We start from the raw sequence: 19,786 nt of genomic DNA on the forward strand, positions 1-19,786 counted from the left end.
TTCGCCCATTAGTAGCTTTAACCTAAACCTTTTTAATGCTTATCTATGTAATCCCCAGTAGGAGAAGTGAATGTAGCAGTCTTTATTGATATTTTCTAATAGGGTGGGGTGAGTCTAATGGGAGTAACTCCTGTTCGCAGCCGCCGCCCTACGCAGCTGCCACCTTAGTGGATCTGCATTCTTTCAGGATTATTGTAAAAGTTATAGTAAGGCTGGGGGTGCCTTTATGGGGTACTGGGGTATGGCAATAAGGCCCATGGCAGAGAAACTGAGTGCAGGCCAGTACAGTAACACAATGAAGGTGAGGTCCAGAACTCGTAGAACTGTTGACCTTGCACACAGTTCTCCTCAGCCGAGTCCTTGCTCTAGGCACAAGGGGTAGTTCTTTCATACTCAGCTTGTGTTAACTGCATGGTCCCAGCAGGCTCCCTTGCAGGTAACTGTCTTTCTCTGTCTTTCTTGTCATCAAAGAAATAAACTTTGAAAAGAGAGAGGAATTGGGTCCAGCATATGGCATGGCAGTTAAGGGCACTGGACGCTCACATGGCTGGCAGTGGTTCAAGTCCCAGACCTGGCAGCTTGCTTTTTCACTTTTCCTTTCTCTCTCTCTCTCTCTCTCTCTCTCTCTCTGGTCAATTTAATAATAATTATAGTAATAACAATAACGACAAATAAATTAAGTAAATAAATAAATCATTCCTTTTATAAAAGAGAAATATCTGAAATACCATTCTCAAGTACTCCAGTTTTTATGAGAGCTGCATTGAGAAACCATCTTATTTTCAAATAATATTCCATGCTTAGGATAGCGACTACTTTCAGAAGTATCTAAACAAGAAGTGTTTGTAGCAGTGAAGGCCGGGTAACTTCTACATGTAAAATGCAGGACCTAGGGCATATATTCCCAGTTGTCTCACTGTCCTGTTACATTTCTAAAGTGGAAGCAGTTTTTTATCCTTGGGAGGAGGGAGCAAAAGCAAAAACAAATAAAAACAATATATAAAGTTTCTAAAAGTTTTCAGCTTACACTTTTTTAAAAAAAGAATTATCTTATTTAACTTTATTTATGTATTCATTTATTTTATTTTGACTTGACCAGAGTGGGACAGAATGAGAAAGAGAGAGAGAGAACATGAGAGAACAAGCCACCAGGTCCAGGACTTGAACTGTGGTTAGCCATGTGGGATCCAGACCCCTTAACCACCACACCACCTGCTGACACCATCAGCTTACTCTTAAGGATAGAAAGTCGCTTCAGTGGGGACCAGCAGATGGTGTAATGGTTACATCACTAGATTCCCATGCAGTCAACCACGGATCAAGGCCTGGACCTGGTGGCTTAAAACTCATGCTGGGTGCATGTGGATATGTGCCCAAAATCCTGAGAGGAGAATGGGAGAGAAAGGATTGTATTGTGGCCATCCCCGCCTGGAGCAGGGTGGTTTCTTGCTTTCTGTCTCTCTAGCAAGTGCACACACCCTCTAGCAAAACTCTCTCTTAAAAAAAAAAAAAAAAAGGTCACTTTCAGTCACAAATACAATCTACATATAATAATTAAAACTGATTTTCCTGACATCAGTTCCTAGCAAAGATGTAAAACAGAAACAGAAATTACCTTACTACCTGGAAAACGAAAACAAAAAACTTGATGAAATGCACAAAAGAATGTTTTTTTTTTTATTACATTGAGCATCAGGCAATGAAGGACAGTGGTATTGGAGGAAAAGGAACAAAGCTTTGTTCTGTACATGTGCCATTTACAAAAATTCACTCAAAATGAATCATGACTTTAATGTAAAGATTAAAACTATAAAAATTATAGAAGAAAGCAAAGGAAAAAATATTTATGAACTCAAGTTAAGCAAAAATTTCTTAGATACAGTATCAAGACTGAGATAAATAAAATAGCAATTTGATCATTTGAACTTAATCAAAATTAAAAGTTTCTACCCATCAAATACATCAATATTTTCAATATTTGCAAATCAATTATCTGAAAAAGGATTTGTGTCCAGAATATATAAAGAATTCTCAGAACTCAATGATAAAGAAACACAACCAATTTCTTAAAATAGGCAAAAGATTTGAGTAGGCATTTTATTACAGAAGATACACAGATGATAAATAAAGTAATAAAAAAATGACAAAAAAGATACATATGGATGGAAAACAGGCTCAAGAAAAAATATTCAATTATATTTATCATTAGAGAAAGCAAATTAAATCATAATGAGATACTACTATATACATATTAGAATAGATTTTTTTTTTTTTTTGAGAGACATTTACTGTAGGGCATGTGTGATTGCCAGAGAGTCAGAGAAAGACAGAGAGAAAGAGAAATCTTCCTCCGGGGGGATGGTCATGCCCAAATCCCTTCTTTTCTATTCTCCTCTCAGGATCTTGGGCACACATACACACACACTTGGTATGAGTTTCAGGCTGCCAGATCCTGGACTAGAACCTCATGTGGGATCCCAGTGCCTTAACCAGTATGCCACCTGGTGGCCCCAAGAACATATAAGGTTCAAAAGACTGACAATAGCAAGTGTTATGAATGAAGCGAAGCAACTGAAATTTACATACATTGCTGGTGAGAATGTAAAAGGATACCACCACTGGGACCAGCAGATGGCATAGTGGTTACATCACTGGACTCCTACATGGCCGACTATGGTTTGAGTCCTAGACCTGGAGGCTTGAGGCTTGTGCCAGGCATGTGTATGTGTGTGTCTAGAATCCCAGGAGAAGAATGAAGGGAAGGAGATTGCAGCATAGCCATCCCCATGGGGAGTGATTTCTTCCTACCCCTCTCATTCTCTCTGTCTCTTTCTCTTTATCTCTCTGATGAGTGTATGTACCCTAAGTCAAAAAACTCTAAAAAGAAATTCATTAATAATAAATGGTACCACCACTTTGGAAAATTGCTTGGCAGTTTCTTTAAAAATTAAATATAAGACCAGCCAGTGGCTTGATGAGTGAGGCAGCTGGATCTCACATGGCCAGCTGGGGTTAAACCTAGACCCAATGGCTTGAAAAACATGCCAAGCATGTGTGCTTGCAAGCCTAGAATCCCAAGGGAGAGTGGAGGAGAAGAGTTTCAGTATGACCATCCCCACTGGAGGGTGATTTCTTGCTTTCTTTCTCTGGCATGCACATGCACTTGCATGTGTGCCCCATAGCAAACTAAAAAATAAATAAATAAAAATATAAGATTAAATATAAGCTTATCATATCATTTGTTCATCCTACTCATAAACACTAACCCGTGAGAAATTACAGTATATATCCATGCAGTGACTTACACACAAATATCCAGAGCAGCTTTATTTGTTATAGCCCAGGAAATGAGAACAATCTAAATAATGAAAATAGCTGAACTTATAAACCAATAGTGGTATATCTATACAATAAAAAAGGAATAAACTGTTGACACATGCAACGACATAGACAAATCTCAAAATAAGTATACTGTGTGAGAGATTAGAAAACAAAGTTCACCCTAGCAAATGAAAACTATTCTGCAACCACCACATCGGGAACCAGAGCCAGAGGGTGGCACAGCAGTAGAATGCTATGCTCTGCAAGGCTGACTCACATGGGAAGGTTCCGAGTTTGAGCTTGGAAATCTGAGTACCCATGATGCAATACCCACTGACCTTAGGGGTGGATTAGTAAACACCCTGTATCTCTCTCTTGCTGGCTAATAAAAGAAACAAACATACAAATAAAAAAGAATATTGGTTTCCAGGGACCAAGAAGGGAGGTAGAAGTGGGAGATAAGATTCCTAAGAGGCATAGAAAGCTCTCAAAAGCTGTAGCTGTGGTCTCTACCTGGATCGTAGTGACTGTAGTCACATGTACATGGGTCCACACCTCACAGCTCATGCACTTTCTGTATGTGCGGTTGTTGGGATATAAATTATATGCCATCAAAAGTGAGAGGGGGGAAAAGTGGTCTTTTTAGGATGTGCTTCTCGTTTCTGTTTATAATGTTCTAAATACTCAATTTACTTCAAACATATTCAACACATTTGTCTTCATTTAAGGAAATACGATTCCATCTCTCCTCAAACAGCTTGGGCTGATTGCCTTTGGGAAGGAGGCCTCGTCAGCTTCTTTTTCCCCATTCAGTAGCTGCTGTTTTTGACACTCCAGGGGTAACGTCAGGAGAGGTAAGAGGTGTAAAAAGTTTTGATTTGAATGCCACAATCCAGTAATGGATAGGCAATCTGAGTCTGGCAAATATTTAAAGCTGACTTGTACTCCCTGAAGACATTCTGTGGGTTTCTAGAGCTGCAGTGTCTAATATATAGCCAGTGAAGCTGCTACACATTTACAGTGGTTACTGTAAGAGCAAAATACACACAAATTTCAAAGATTTTAAGATAGAATAAAACGTGTCATTAATTTTTAAGATTTTCAGCATTGCCATGAAAATAAATTATATCAAATTGTATTTTAAGTTATAAAAATATAAATAATTTAAGTTGTCAAATAGATTGTTAAAATTAATTTCACCTCTTTTTCACTATTTAAAAATGCTGCTACTAGTATTTTTTAAATTACACACATGCTTCACATCGTATTTCTACTGAATAGTGTTACTCAAGAGAGTTCCCCCTGAGGCCTCAAGATATAATTCCCTTTGATTCTGACAGTGTTTCTTTCTTTCTTTTTTTTAAAGAATTATTTTATTTAACTTTATTTATTTTTATTATTGTCTTCCAGTTTGATCACAGAGAGACAGAAAGAGAGAGAGGAAAAGTGAGAAAGCAAGCCACCAGGTTTAGGATTGAACCATTGATGAGTGGTTGGCCATTTATGAGTCCTGCACCTTTAACCACCATGCCACCTGCTGGCCCCAGTGGGTGATGGGTGGTTCACCTGGCCACTTCAAATACATTCTTGGCTTGTGCCATATTTATGTCATAATTATTCTCCTCACTTGAGAAGGGAGAGTCCAGGCTGCCGGTCTCTCCTCAGTAGAATTTAGAATTTGTAATGGATATGGTGATGCCCTGTCTGGATTTCCCTTTAGGAAGAAGTATTTAACTTCTCAGTTAGAGGAAGGGTTGCTCTCCAGGAACAGCTGTCCTGGAATTACTTCTTTTTTTTTTTTTAAGAGAGATTTTTGCTATAGGGTACATGCGCTCGCCGGAGAGACAGAGGAAGACAAAGATACAGAAAGTGAGAAATCACCCTTTCCAGGGGTCCAGGGGGGAAAACCAGCACACAGTCCCTTCTCCTCCATTCTCTACTCAGGATTTTGGGCATACATTCATATGGACCCAGCATGAGTTTAAAGTCACTGGGTTGGGGACTTGAACTGCAGTTGACTATGTAGGCGTCCAGCAATGTAATCATTATGCCATCTGCTGGTCACCTGAGATTACTTCATTATGTGTGCTGTCAGCATCTAAAGTCTTATTAACATGGGGAAATTAACAGATTTGCCTCCTTGCCCCAATTCAGGGACTCTGAAGAGTCATTCAACTTCCCAGCTCAATTTCTCTCTCAGTTCTTCCTTCCGAAGCTGCTGATCCCACGCACACTCACTAGTACATTTTTTTTTTACAAGGTGAATAATTTTTGCTTCCTGGGGAATGTAATGGGCAACATTACAACATATTTGATTCATGAAAAATGAGTGCAAGTTCTTTCCAGAAAAAATGGTTGGCTCTGTTGACATTAGTCTCTAGTTTTCTGGGTTCAAGTACTAGCCCACTGAGCCTCTCAATGATCAAGAATACAAGTCGAACTCTCAATGTAATCTTATCAGAACCTTTTTTATTAGGCTCGAGGTAAAGGGAGACATTCTTATCATCCTAATTCAATGGGAAGATGGAATTCACAGCACAATTCTCTCTAAAGAAATACTCTTCAAAAATTTTCTCCTTCTATCACTCTCCTATCTATTCTTTTACCTCTTTATAAGTCAGCCACAGGGTTCTTGGCCATGAAATTCTCACAAATCACTTGCAATGCAGCATTTTTTTTTTCTTTATGCTTCAAGATAAAGTGAGACAAGAAAGGAAAAGGGAAGAGCTAAATTTAGCATTCAATTATTTGTATAAGGTTGGAGATCCCCATGTGTCCAGGTCTTAACATGTCAAAATAATGCAAAAATCAGTAAAAATAACACATGATTATAAGACCTAAGCAAAATATTTTAAAAATCTGTACTACTTCAAATTGCTATTTTAAACTATTTTTCATTATGTGATTAAGTCTATTTTTTCTTACTGAGCATTATTTCTCCCTCTCTGAATTTGGGCTACATATCAATTTTTCATGCCATTTAACATTTGATTTTTATACTATCAGTAATTACTAATTCCTTAATATTGTTTAGTTATCCCAAACCAATTTGCTATCTTTCTATCTAATTTTCTGGCAAACAGCTTAGCAAATTTGATAAAGTCTTCAAATAACTTTGTGTGCATACTATTTCTAGACAATTATGTATCAACAATAATAGGTTTTTAAAAGCTAATCAGCATCTCCTATTATTAAATATCTATTCTATAAAAATGATCATTACAAGTCATTATGAGAAATGGAAAACACTTACTAAAATGTTATTTTGTATCTCTATTAAAATGGAAACATATTTTTAAATATTGAGTTTTACACTAAGCATTTTTTATAAAATAGATTTAAACCAGGCCCTTCCATTTTAATAGAATTGTAAAGCCTTTGTGACCTATTAATATATCCCTTTGTTTTTTTCCTCAATACACAAAGCATAAGGTTAGCATTTAGGTTTCAGTTTCTGATTTTGAAACAACTGAGAAACCTCATTGATTTAAATGTCCTCGTGTGTAATTAATTAATTAACTTATTTATTGCTCATATTTTATTTAAATTATTCTATATGAAATTGGTCTAGTATTCCAAGGTGAAGAAGGAGGAAGACTAGTTTTACCGGTAATAAGAAGAGGATTTAGAATACAGCTTTTTAAGGATATACTTTGGTATTTATTTTAAAAGTTACACTTCCTGAAAAGGTATGCCACAATAAAGTTACAACACTAGATAAATTTATATATAACATGATTAGTGAGGTCAACTGTAAAAATACTGCTGACTTTCCAGTGCAAAGACGCCACTTTCTGACCCACTACCGGGAAATGCATGCACTCTGAGTTTCTTTTAAGACTCATGATAATAGATTTGAAACAACTTAGTCACATACTCTCACGGGGTCCTTCTTGAAAATATGGAGATGATCTGGATCAATGTTTATTACATCTATATGAGAAAGAGGCAGCTGGCAGAATCAGATCTCCACTCTGGTCTCACTAGCACATTTCAAAGAAGTCAATCTGCAGCTTTAGCAATCACATGATTTTTTTTTTAATTAGGTATTTATTTTATTTTTGGTAGAGGTTTTTGCCTTAGGGTGTGTGTGCTTGCCAGAGAGAGAAAGAGAGAGACAGAGACCAAGACAGTGATAGGGAAAGTGAGAAATCACCCCCCTCCCACCCCAGAGGGATGGCCACGCTGCAATCCCCTCTCCTCCATTTTCCTCCTGGAATCTTGGGCATGCATGCATATGTGATTGGCATGAGATTCAAACCACTGGGTCTGGGAGGTAAAGCATGGTCAGTCATGCAGGAGTCCAGCAATGTAACAACTGCACCATCCCCTGGCCCCATACACATATATTTTTTTATTAGTAATAGTGGTAAAATTACTTTTGCTATTTAGTGTATCAATAAATCAAACATCTTGCTAGTTCTATTGCTCATTCTATTTGTTTATTTAAAGTCTTTTATTTATTTATTTATTTGGAGAGGATTTTGCTATAGGGCACATGCACTCGCCAGAAAGACAGAGAGAGACAGAAAGCCATTACGCCAACTGTTGGTCCCATATTTAAAGTCTTTACTATGCTATTATATTATGCTCCATGAAAGAAATAAAAGGCATGGACCCTGTTATCTAGAAACGTACAGTTCCATTATAAAGCAACATGCGCACAAATAATGTCGAATAGAATTTGAATAGTGACTCGGGGGTGGTTACTACACTTGTGAACTCCATGTCCCTTGATCTATTTCCACTGGCTACAGGAGAAAAAAACCCAGACTCCTTGGGTGGGATGTACCTCAGAACTGGCAGAGCAAGCTGCTCACCGATAAACTTTCACACCTACTATTTCATAGCCGTACTTTCCTGGGTTCACATACACATTCTTACTTACAGAATTCGTACCTATCTTTCAGACTTTGTTTCTGTGTGACCTCCATTGTAAAATCATCCCCAAATCCTCGAAGAAAATTAATTAAAACCCGAGCTTTGTTTCAATTAATACCTGAGAGATATCATAATGAAAATGGAAAAGCATGAGCTCTGGTATTGCTCACGTTAATTCCCTCTCTATGGAGATGCTACACAGCCTTAGGCACATCATTTTCCTGAACAAGCCTCAGCTTCTTGCTAAAACGGAACTATGAATGCCTACCTCACAAGGCTGACAACTAACATAGGTTAAGGCACCTCATAAATGACAAAATACAGTTCAAGTCCTAGACCTGGTGACTTGCTTTCTCACTTTCTCTTTCTCTTATTCTCACTCTGTCCCTCTCTGATCAAATTAAAATAAAGAAATTAATTAAATTAAATTAAATTAAATAATTCTTCTAAAACATAGACAGCACAGGAGAGTAGAAACATCCTTTAGGCTACAAAACACAAAATTGATTCTTGCTAAGACTGAGGCACCCACTGACTTCCAGCCAAGCCTGTGAATTTTTCCTCAATCCCATTCCTTCCAGCCCCCAACCAGACGAGGATGAACTCTGTGTCCTTTCTGACAACAGCCTTTATCTAAGAGAATACTGAGTGTATTTCACCTTGTTGTTTGTGTGGTTTCTACGAGTCTATGATTCTGCCTGATATTAGGCAAGTAATTGATAATCTGCCTCATTTTCTCCATCTACAAGATGGGGATAATAACACTTCTGACCTCCTGGGATGGCTGTGAGCATTAAATAAGATCATCTCTGCAAGGCACCAGGCATTTGGGACCAGACAAGCATCCATATGTTCTCATGTGCCCCCATGTATTCCCATAGTTTACCGTAATAGGTAAAGACCCATGAGTACATAGAAAAATGATCCCATTTTATTTCTACCTCTAGAAGGAACAAGTTAGTTTGTAATCATTTGACAACACTGAGTTAGGTATGTGCACATCAGTTCTGATGTTGTCCCTGTCATTTTTAAAGGAATTTGATTAGGTCATGTAGTCTTCGTAGGTTTCAGGATTCCTTATCTGAAAAGTAAATGCTTCAATGAAATGATCCATCCAGTCCCTTATTGCGCTGAAAAAACTGCACTTGTTAAAGGCAAATTATTTATGAAGAAGGTTAATCCTGCCTACACAGGGTCCTGACCTTTTCAGAAGGCATTGATGAGTAGGGAAGAGGTATAGAACTGAGAATTATGAAATGAGGAAAAGAGAAGATGGAAAATGAGAGTGGAAAGCATCAGTTTATCTAACCATAAAGCAATGAGTTCTAAAGACTTAGAGCCAGCCCTGCAGTGCAACAGTAATACACCGTCCAAGGGAAAACGGGTCACTGCTCCAATCCCTGGCCCAGGCTGCCTGAACTTGCCAGGCACAGCTCACACCAGCAAGTACACAAAATCTGATGGGATGGAGGAAACACATCATGGCGTGACAGGTCTTGTCAAGAGTGCTTCTCTCTCTCTCTCTCTTTCCCACATGCATGTGCACACAATCTATCATGAATAAAAACAGAAAATAGAGTAAATAACAAAATTAAAAAGAAGATTTACAGAACGAAATAGCAAGCCAAGAAAAAACATTACAAGGCAGAGGACACATACTCATGTTTGAAAAGAGAAGGAAAATACCAATAAAGAAAAGAAGAGATTAAAAAATACATAACTTTCATATCCGTTTTTCTATTCATTTTTATGGCTAAGGATGTTCTACATGGTGGGTGTGCCCCATACCTTGAGGTCTCCTACTCCCACCACCTTCACCCTGTCTCCTTGAGACCCAGCTGCTGGTCCAGCTGGGTCTTGTGAACATCTTGTGACCGTGAGTTTTCTTTTACATCATGGAACTGGTAGCAGGCCACTCCGGATGTGTGCATGCTTGTGGAACTAAATACGCTCCTGTCTTCCCCTGCTGGACCTCTGGGTGTGTTCTTTGGAATCAGTGATCATTATAAGCAAGACTTCTCCGATTTGAGGCTTCTCCAGAACATCCACTGTCTCTAGTAATCACTCTTAAGAATTTATCTCACTTTATTTTTTATCATTTCAGAAAATATAATGAACAAGCTCTTGATTTTCTTGCCAATCAAAGAAAGTTAACTTAGAACTATGGGTAGAAGTTAACACACACTGTTTTCAGTGCCATTTCTTCTGTTCCATAGAACCATAGTACGACCAGAAGAACTTTTATCAAAGGAGGAACAACCTGCGAACTTCCGTGTCTCTGTACCGCTCGGCACTTGAAACATAATGATATACTTGCCCATTTGAGCTGAACTAAGATGCTGTAATTACTGAGGCATAAGAAAAGAAACTAGAACATGAGTCAAAGGAAGGAAAATGAAGTCAACGGTTTAAAAATGAAGATACATGAATGCACCATGTTCCAGCTTAGACAATGTTGTTTCACTGAAGAAAGAAACTAAAAATGAAACCAAGCAGGCACCCTCTGAAAAAGAATGGACTCTCAGTTTCCCTTTCTGTTGGGGGGAAAATTTTCCCAAACTGAAAATTAATGAGGGCCAAATTAAAAGTAAAAGAAAATTTTAAAGGTGTTTGTAATATAAGGTTCATTTACATTTTAATGGTCCAAAGTAAGGGGTAAGACTTCATACTTTGGTTATTTGAATTAAGCAACATTGGCCAAAAATGAAGGCCATGGGACTTCTAAAATTTCCACTTAAAGGAGCTATAAGGTCTTAACACCAATAATTAAGATGTTTTCAGGATAAAATACGCTGGCTGTGAGCATGTAGACTACAATCTGAATGTTGCCAGAAATTTGAAAAATGTTCCCTTCCAGAATAGAAATTTGATTATCTAAGGCCCTACCAATCAAGCAGGTTCAGGAGATGATCATACCCTCATGAACCAATCATTAAACTGATCATGTGTCTGGGACTCCTGCCCTTAACTTTGTCCCTAAAAACACATGTGAACGAGGACCAGCAGGTGGTGTGGTGATAAAGGTACTGGACTCCCACATGGCCAAATGAGGTCTGAGGCCCACACCTTGGCAGCTTGCTTTCTAACTTTCTCTCTCTCTCTGGTGAGCACACATGCCCCATAGCAAATAAAAAGATACAGCAATAATAAATAAAATTAAACAAATAATTTAAAAATGCACGTGAGGGACTCCTTGGGGAGAATGGGCCTTTTCAGCATGAGTTGCCCCCATCCTTCTTCATACATTGCAGTGAAGCTGTGCTTTCCTTCATCACACCGTCCGCCTACAGTTTGGTTTGTAGTACTTGGGCGAGTGAACTGGATGTGAGTTAGGTAACAGAAAGAATTGCTAACATTTATGGCAGGCAAAGATTTCTCATTAGAAGTAGTTTAGACTCTCTAACAAAATGAAAGTGGTGTACAATAATACCTTTAAGATAATTCGAATCCATGAATAAATATAAATGGACATATTTATGTTTCAAATATAAAAGAAAATAAATATGAAAGGACACGTTTCACTTATATTGAAATATATTGTCCTTGTATATGAATGTTACAGGCATTGCTTTATAACAGTAACAGTGGCAGTTACTAGCATTTGCATCCTACCTGAGAGCTCAATTATTTTTATGTCATATCACATAGCAAGAGAAGAAGATGATAGATGGACAAATAGATGAACATGGGTATTACTGGGTGCAAAGCACTTAATTAAGTAACTTACATAAATTATATCATTTATTCTTCAAAATAGATCTACCAAGTAATATTTTTTCCATTTCATGAACAACGAAACAGACTTGGAGAGATCCAGCCACTTCCCAGTCACATAATCAGTGGCACAGCAGAGACTGAAACCTAAATTTGTCACTTTTGAAAAAAAATACAAGTTCAGGGTTGGCAGGTGGCCTGGGGGTTTAGGATGCTGGACTCGCACATGGCCAACTGTGGTTTGAGTCCCAGATCTAGAAACTTCTTTTCTCACTTTCTCTCTCTGTTTCTCTCTCTCTCCCTCTCTCATCAAATTTAAATACAAAAATAAATAAATAAATAAATAAATAAAGTGAAATAAAATAAATTTTTAAGAAAATACAAGTTCGAAGAGACAAAGAGAAAAATACACTAGAGAAGAATCATTGGTAAAAAAGAAAAACCCAATTCCGGATGCTATTGGCAATGTGAGCGACAAAAGAAATCATGCAGAGATAGGAAGCTAACAACAACAAAAAAAATCAAACAGAAATTTAGAAGAAAGCAAACCTCACCGTTTATTCAAAACCTCTTATTTAACTTAGACCCATTGCCTGCATCTGATGCTCTGAAGTAATCGTTCTCAAATTTCAGCTGCACCAGAATCACCAGGAGGCTTGTGTAAAAAGTCTACTGGACTTTTCCCAAAGAGGAGAAGGTCCAGCATGTCTGGAGTAGGGCTGAGAGTTTATTTCAAACATGTTTCCAGGCAGTGCTGATGCTGTTAGTCCAGGGACCTCACTCTTAAGATACACTGTCTAAGCTATTAAATCTGGACGTCCTGTTACGTATGGTACTCAAAAGCTCTGTGACTGGGAACCAGCAGTTAGCGTAATGGCTATGTCGCTGGACTCCCACGTAGTCGACCGCAGTTCGCGTCCCGGACCCGGTGGCTTAAAACTCACGCCGGGAGTGTGTGCATGCGTGCCCAAGATCCCGAGAGGAGAATGGAGGAGAAGGGATTGCAGCATGACCATCCCCCCTGGGGGGTGATTTCTCGCTTTCTGTCTCTAATGTCTCTGTCTGTCTGGTGAGCGCACGCGCCCTATAGTGAAAATCTCTCTCTCTCTCCCAAAAAAAAAAAAAAAAGCTCTGTGACATTATTTTTTAAAATAATTATTTATTTATTTTTATTATTTTTTAATATGACAAGAGAGAGATGGTCGGCAGGGTGAAGTGAGAAAACAAGCCACCAGATCCAGGACTCAAACCACATTTGGCCATGTGGAAGTCCAGCACCTTAGCCACCATGCCATCTACCAGCCCTCTATGGCAATATTTAAAGCAGTAGTGACTTTGCCAAAAACAAACAAACAAACCAAAAAAAAAAAAAACATTAAAAAGAAAAGTTCTAAATATAAAAATAATTAGTATTTAAAGAAAAATAATAGAATGTTCTAAAATCTATCTTTCAGGACTATTCAATATTGTTTAGCTTGCCATTGTCATAGTTCATTTGTGAAGTTGAGATACCAAGCAGAATAAAGTATGTGGAGCTTTCTTTTAATTTAACTTCTTTAGGAACAGAATATGCAGGAATTAAAGAGGAATGGTGTGCGCTGATTACAGGGCTTCGGGAGACATAGTCAACGTGAGAAAATAGAAATCATTCATCAATGGAACACAACTGTCACTCACCAAAGCCATGTGGGAGTTTGCCTTTATATACAAAATTAGATTCTCCTTCTTGAAATATCTTCATGTAATCACATAAATTATAAAATTTCTGGTTTAGTTCATGCCTACATGAGACCAACATCCAAAAGAAGACTAGGAAGAGAGAAGGAGGATGAAGAAAAAGAGGAAGAGGAAGAAGAGGAAAAGGACGGGAAAGAAGAAAGAAGGACCAGTGTAGCCATGTGTTAGACTCTGGCGGTCTCTACTCAGTAGCTCTGCTGTCTGTAAAACACCACTCCATCTTACATGCATGAATGAATAAGGCAGTTAATGGTCTCTATTGTGAAGTCAAATTCTCTTCCACGTTTTTCTGCAACACTTCAATGATAAAATAAAACAAAATCAATACAAGATCAATAATTATCTCTCTGTTTCATACTAATTTAAAATGATAGAATTTTTCAAGTGGGCTTTGGTACCACGAAGACACCTGAATTGCTGAGGCTTCCCTCCAACCCTCAGCTCTCTAAACTGAGTGCTAGAGAATTTCTTGGGAGAGAGCTTCATCTCAGGGTTACAAACATCATCATCATCATCATCATCATTATTATTATTATTATTGAGAGGTTTTTACTATAGGGCACGTGCACTCACAAGAAAGACAGAGAGAGACAGAGACAGAAAGCCAGAAATCACCCCCTAGGGGGGATGGCTATGCCACAATCCCTTCTCCTCCATTCACCTCTTGGGATCTTGGGTACGCATGCACACACGCCCAGTGCAAGTTTATGCCACCAGGTCCGGGACTCGAACTGTTGTCAACTTCATGGGAGTCCAGTGACATAGCCATTACACCCTCTGCTGGTCCCAGGTAATAGCTGCTTTGCATTAACAATTTTTCCTTTTGCAACAAGAATAGTTTAACTCTTTAATAAAATAAATTTTTATCTCCAGTGTTACAAAGAAAATATCTTTGATAATTTATTTACTGTTCTTTTTAATATATGCTCGAAGGCACCAGTGGGTTGCATAATGGTTATGTCACTGGACTCTCATGTAGTTAACTACTGTTCAAGTCCCAGACCAGTAACTTGAAACACATGCTGGACATGTGTGCATGCATGCCCAGGGTCCCAAGAGGAGAACACAGAAGGGATTATGGGGTGGCATTCCCCCTGGGGGTGATTTCTTGCTTTCTATTTCTCTGTCTCTCTGGTGAATGCATGAACTCTGTAGAAAAAAAATCTCTTACAAAGACAAAAAATATTTTTTTAGAGGTTTTTGCCATAGGGCGCATGCGCTTGCCAGACAGACAGAGACAGAGAGACAGAAAGCGAGAAATCACCCCCTCAGAGGGGAGGGTCACGCTGTAATCCCTTCTCCTCCATTCTCCTCTTGGGATCTTGGGCACGCGCACACACACGCACCCGGCATGACTTTTAAGCCACCAGGTCAGGGATGCGAACTACATGGGAATCCAGTGACATAGCCACCATGCCAACTGCTGGTCCCAAAAAGAATATGTTTATAGGACCAGCAGGTGGTGTAGTTGTTAAGGTACTGGACTCTCACATGGCTGATCATGGTTTGAGTCCTAGACCCAGTGGCTTGAAACTCACACTGGCATGTGTGAGTGCCCAAAATCCTTAGAGGAGAATGGAGGAGAAAGGATTCTGGCACACTCATCCCGCCATGGCGTGTGGGGGACTGATTTCTTGCTTTCTGTCTCTCTGTCTCTCCTGGTGTCTCCAGCAAGTGCAGAGGCCCAATAACACAAATCTCTCAGGAAATAAAAAAGAAATATACTTACATGTTTAATGTGTGTTTTAGCCTACTTCTTTAAAAAAAAAAAGAGAAACGAATAGATAAATGATTGAATAGTATCACCACTTAGGGCTTTAAAGATGGTAATTGGATGGGGCCGGCCAATGGCACAGCAGTACCACAAGCAGACTCAAATGGGAGATCCCTGAGCTCTCATCTTGGACTTCCTGAGCAGGCCGGGCGAGTCACGGGCTTGTGCTTGTGATCCGAGCCTCATAAGTCTGGGGTGGATCACACTGTGAAGAATCTGAGGAAGTCATCTATCTCTCTGTCTCTGTGTCTGTCTGTCTCTCTCTCTCTTTTATGGAAGCAATAAATGAATAAACTTTAAAGAAAAAAAAAAAGGTAGTCATTTATGGGGCCGGCAAGTGGCATAGTGGTTAAAGACATCGGATTCCTATGTGGCCGACTGCGGTGCTAGCTCTGGACCTGATGGCTTTGCTTTCTCTCTTTCTCTCTCTCTCTTTCTTTCTGGTCAAATTTTTAAAAACAACAAATGAAATTATTTTTTTTAAAAGATAGTGATTTAAACTTGAATACTATTCCCTGAATTCTAATGAAAATCTAAAATATACAGGCTTCATTATAAAAAAATAAGCAGAAAAAACCTCTCTTTGTCTCTTTGTCGGCATTTCATTTGGGCATTCTTAATCATGGGAACATTCTTAATATCCACAAGCTTCTTAGTCCCTTTCAAATGACTATGTGATAAGTGACATCGAATTAATGTATTTGAATCAACAGCAAAATTCACGTTCTACTTCTCTGCTGTTTTATAACCTTCCTTATAATTTGCCAATAAGACTTTCATCTAATTTTGATCAGTTTAAGTCCTGTAATCAATTTGTCCCAGATTCACCATTTCTGGACATGGACACATTCAACACACTGCTCTCTCTGAGCAGAAGTTCTTGTTCCCCTTCTCTGAAAACAAACAAAAAAACCTTTTCCTTTTTCTAGATTATTTTTCAAGACTTTCTTCTTCCATGAAATATTTCCAGTTCCATGTAACTCAATTCCACTTTCTTTTTAGGGAAATTCAAGGCCAGGCGGTGTACGAGAGAGGTCCTTTTTCTGAGAAAGCTTTCCCGTAGTGTTACCAGTTCACACATGCATACCCGAGGTCCAGCAGAGGAAGACAGGTGTTTGCTTACACAGGACCAGATGCTCTGCTCCAGGCCGGGTAGAGGAAGAATGGTCCACATGCCATCATTGAGCAAAGGCTCAGGTTACATATGTTAAGGGTAAAATGTTCGTGTCCAGCAGCTGGTTTGGTGATTAAAGTCATGACTCCTACATGATTGACTATGGTTTGAGTCTTGGACCTGGAGGCTAGAAACTCATGCGGGGCATGTGTGCAGGCGTGCCCAAAATCTCAGGAGGAGGAAGGGTTGTGGCTTGGCCATATCCCATAGACGGTGATTTCTCACTTTCTCTCTCTCTGCCTCTCTCCATCTCTCTGGTGAGTGCACGCCCTCTATAGCAAAACAAAATGAAAATGAACAAACAAAAAACCCAACTCTCTAAGAAAAAGAAAAAAAAAAAAAGGAGCAAAGCATACATAAACCAATTAAAGTTCAGTGCAATTTCTCTATCACCATGCAGGGGGTTGGTTCGTACATACATTGCTTGATGGTTACAATACAAGTTTATCTCATGAATTTATAGAAGCAGCAGAGTAATCTTGTGGTGTGGACAGGACGGGTACATGTGCCCCTGGAATGACCCTGGTCATGGGCCACTTCCATGAGCTGAAGGTAATGGTCACAAGGTACTTACTAGGCCTAGCCAAGACCAGCAGCTATGTCTCAGGGAGATAAAGACGGAGGGAGGAGGAGAGTTCAAGGAATGCAGCCTATCTTCAGACAGTGAGAAGGCAATAACCAGGGCAGACAAAAGTGATTGTCCTTGTACCATCCTGACTAGGCCCACAGACGCTGAACCCAAACTTGCTACCCTGTGATACCATTCAGAGGATTCGCCCATGTTTCTGTAATGTCGAGGACAAGTTAACTTTCATTCCAGATAGAGATTTTCCATTCTAGCGGGAGGATTCTAGTTGTGCCCAAGAGTTCGAGATTCAAATCAAATTCCTTTATATGAACACCTATTCCTGTTTTCAGTACCCACTGAACACCGAACACAGTGACACTCAAGTATAACATGGAAAAGATCAAACATCTGTTTTCGACCTAACCCAGAATATGAAGTCACACTATACAAGATTAAAATAGCTTGAAAAAATTAAGTTAGTATATCCCTGTGTCTATTTCTCTCAAATGACAATTACATGACATCAATAATATATCAATAATTAAAATCAGTAGGAAAGAAGGTAGTCATTAATGAATTTTTATTTGAGAAAAAAATAAAATGAGTAATTTTTGATATTCCAGCTAAAAGAACTATAATGGTCAAATGAGTAATTATGAAGGCCTAAAGGATGATCAAAGATCTAGATAATGAAGAATATAGATTATAGCAATGTCATGAGAGATAGAAACATCAAGATTTGAAAACTGGGCCAGCAGGTTAAAGAGTGGTTAAGGTGCTCGACTCCCACATGGCCAACCGTGGTTTGAGTCCCAGACATGGTAGCTTGAAAATCATGCTGGTTGTGTGTGCATACGTACTCAAAATCCTGAGAGAAGACTGGAGGAGAAGGGATCGTGACATGGCTACCCTCCTGGGGGTGGAGGGTGATTTCTCAATTTCCCTGTCTCTGCCTTTCTCTGTCTCTCTCCAGAGAGCCCATGCAGCCTATGGCAAAAACCATTAAGAAATGTGAAAACATTTTGCTATGATGGTGATAAAGGCTGGGGAAAAGGGACCAGGGGGAACAAGGGTTTTGGCATGAGTAACTATGATAGATTAGTGCTCTTAATGGAAGACACACCTGAAGAGTCACAAGTGTTACATGTGTGTTTTAGAATGTGAGTGTCAGGACAGGGCTGTGGATCCTGGGTCAGGGTTTATATAGGTTAAATTTGAGTATGTACGAAGATAAGTCGATAGCCAGCAAAGATATTCAACCAAGAGTCATACACACATGACTGGAAAAAAGTGAAGGCTTGATTGAACCAATCATAGAGAAGCTATTGCGCTCACCTGAATGGACACAACAAAAATCAAAAGAATAATAAAAAAAATAGGGCAAGGAAAAAAGCCTCAGAGTGCCAACACTTAGGAACAAAAGAGGAGGGGTCCAATGCTCTTTGGTCAGAATTTCCACCAGTAAGATGGCAGGGTAAAAGCATTAGTACTTGCTAATTCTTATCATAATGAATAATACTACTATTTTCGGGACCAGCAGTTGGCGTAATGAATAATACTGCTATTTTAAAAATATTGCCAGGACTATTGTTCACCCTCTGTGAATACATAAGATATTAACCCATAGGCATAGGTCATGTGTTAAGTGTGAGATTATGAGAGAGATGTTGGGAGATAAGTTTAATAATACATGGATTCTTAACAAAAAAATAAATGAGTAATTCTAAAAAAAAAAAAAAAGAGGGAACCAGCAGTTAGCGTAATGGCTTTGTTGCTGGACTCCCACGTAGTCGACCATGGTTCGCGTCCTGGACCCAGTGGCTTAAAACTCACGCCGGGCGCGTGTGCGTGCGTGCCCAAGATCCCGAGAGGAGAATGGAGGAGAAGGGATTGCGGCGTGACCATCCCCTCTGGGGGATGATTTCTCACTTTTTGTCTCTATGTCTCTCTCTGTCTGGCGAGTGCACGCGCCCTATAGTGAAAACCTCTCCAAAAAAAAGAAAAAAGAAAGAAAGAAATTAGGGACCAGCAGTTGGCGGGGTGGTTAAGGTGCTGGACACTTCCACATGGCTGACTGTGGTGGTTTGCTTTCTCATTTTCCCTCTCTCACTGTGTTTCTCTCTAGTCAAGTTGAACTAAGTGAATGAATAAATAAAATTAAATAAATAAATCTTTAAAAAATAGTAATACATGGATTCTACCTCCAAGGGACATGTTTGCAGTGTGGTTAAACACTATTTGTTTATCTGTGAAGCACAGTATTTTTCAAAATAAATACAACATACATTTCTTTCATCAATAATTTACCTTCGAATAGTACTTTTAATCTATTAATGTACAGATTTTCAATTTAGCTCTCTTTTGACTTTTATAACCCAATTAAGAAGGATAGGCAGGTGTGTTTCCACATCTGACATCTGTGGGCCTGTCCAGCCACACAAGTCATCACTTTAGAGCCTTGTCAGGTGGGGGACGGTGTTGGTGATAGAAAAATCTTATCCAACTCCAGCTTTCTCTCATAGGGAATATATTTTTTTCTTTTATTTTAAAAGATGTATTTTTTTCATTCCAGTTATTATTATTATTTTTTTTTCTTTTTTTTTTTTTTTTTTTTTTT

At 38.9% G+C, this 19,786-nt stretch overlaps 1 long non-coding RNA gene across 2 annotated transcripts in view; it reads right to left on the minus strand.

Annotated features, from left to right (window-relative positions):
- The window catches only part of LOC102497394 (uncharacterized), a 211,185-nt gene that overhangs the window by 171,330 nt on the left and 20,069 nt on the right, over window positions 1-19,786 (minus strand). The window lies entirely within an intron of this gene.

This window comes from Tupaia chinensis, unplaced genomic scaffold (genome assembly GCF_000334495.1).
Source record: "Tupaia chinensis unplaced genomic scaffold, TupChi_1.0 Scaffold000281_1, whole genome shotgun sequence".
NCBI classification, from domain to species: Eukaryota; Metazoa; Chordata; class Mammalia; order Scandentia; family Tupaiidae; genus Tupaia; species Tupaia belangeri.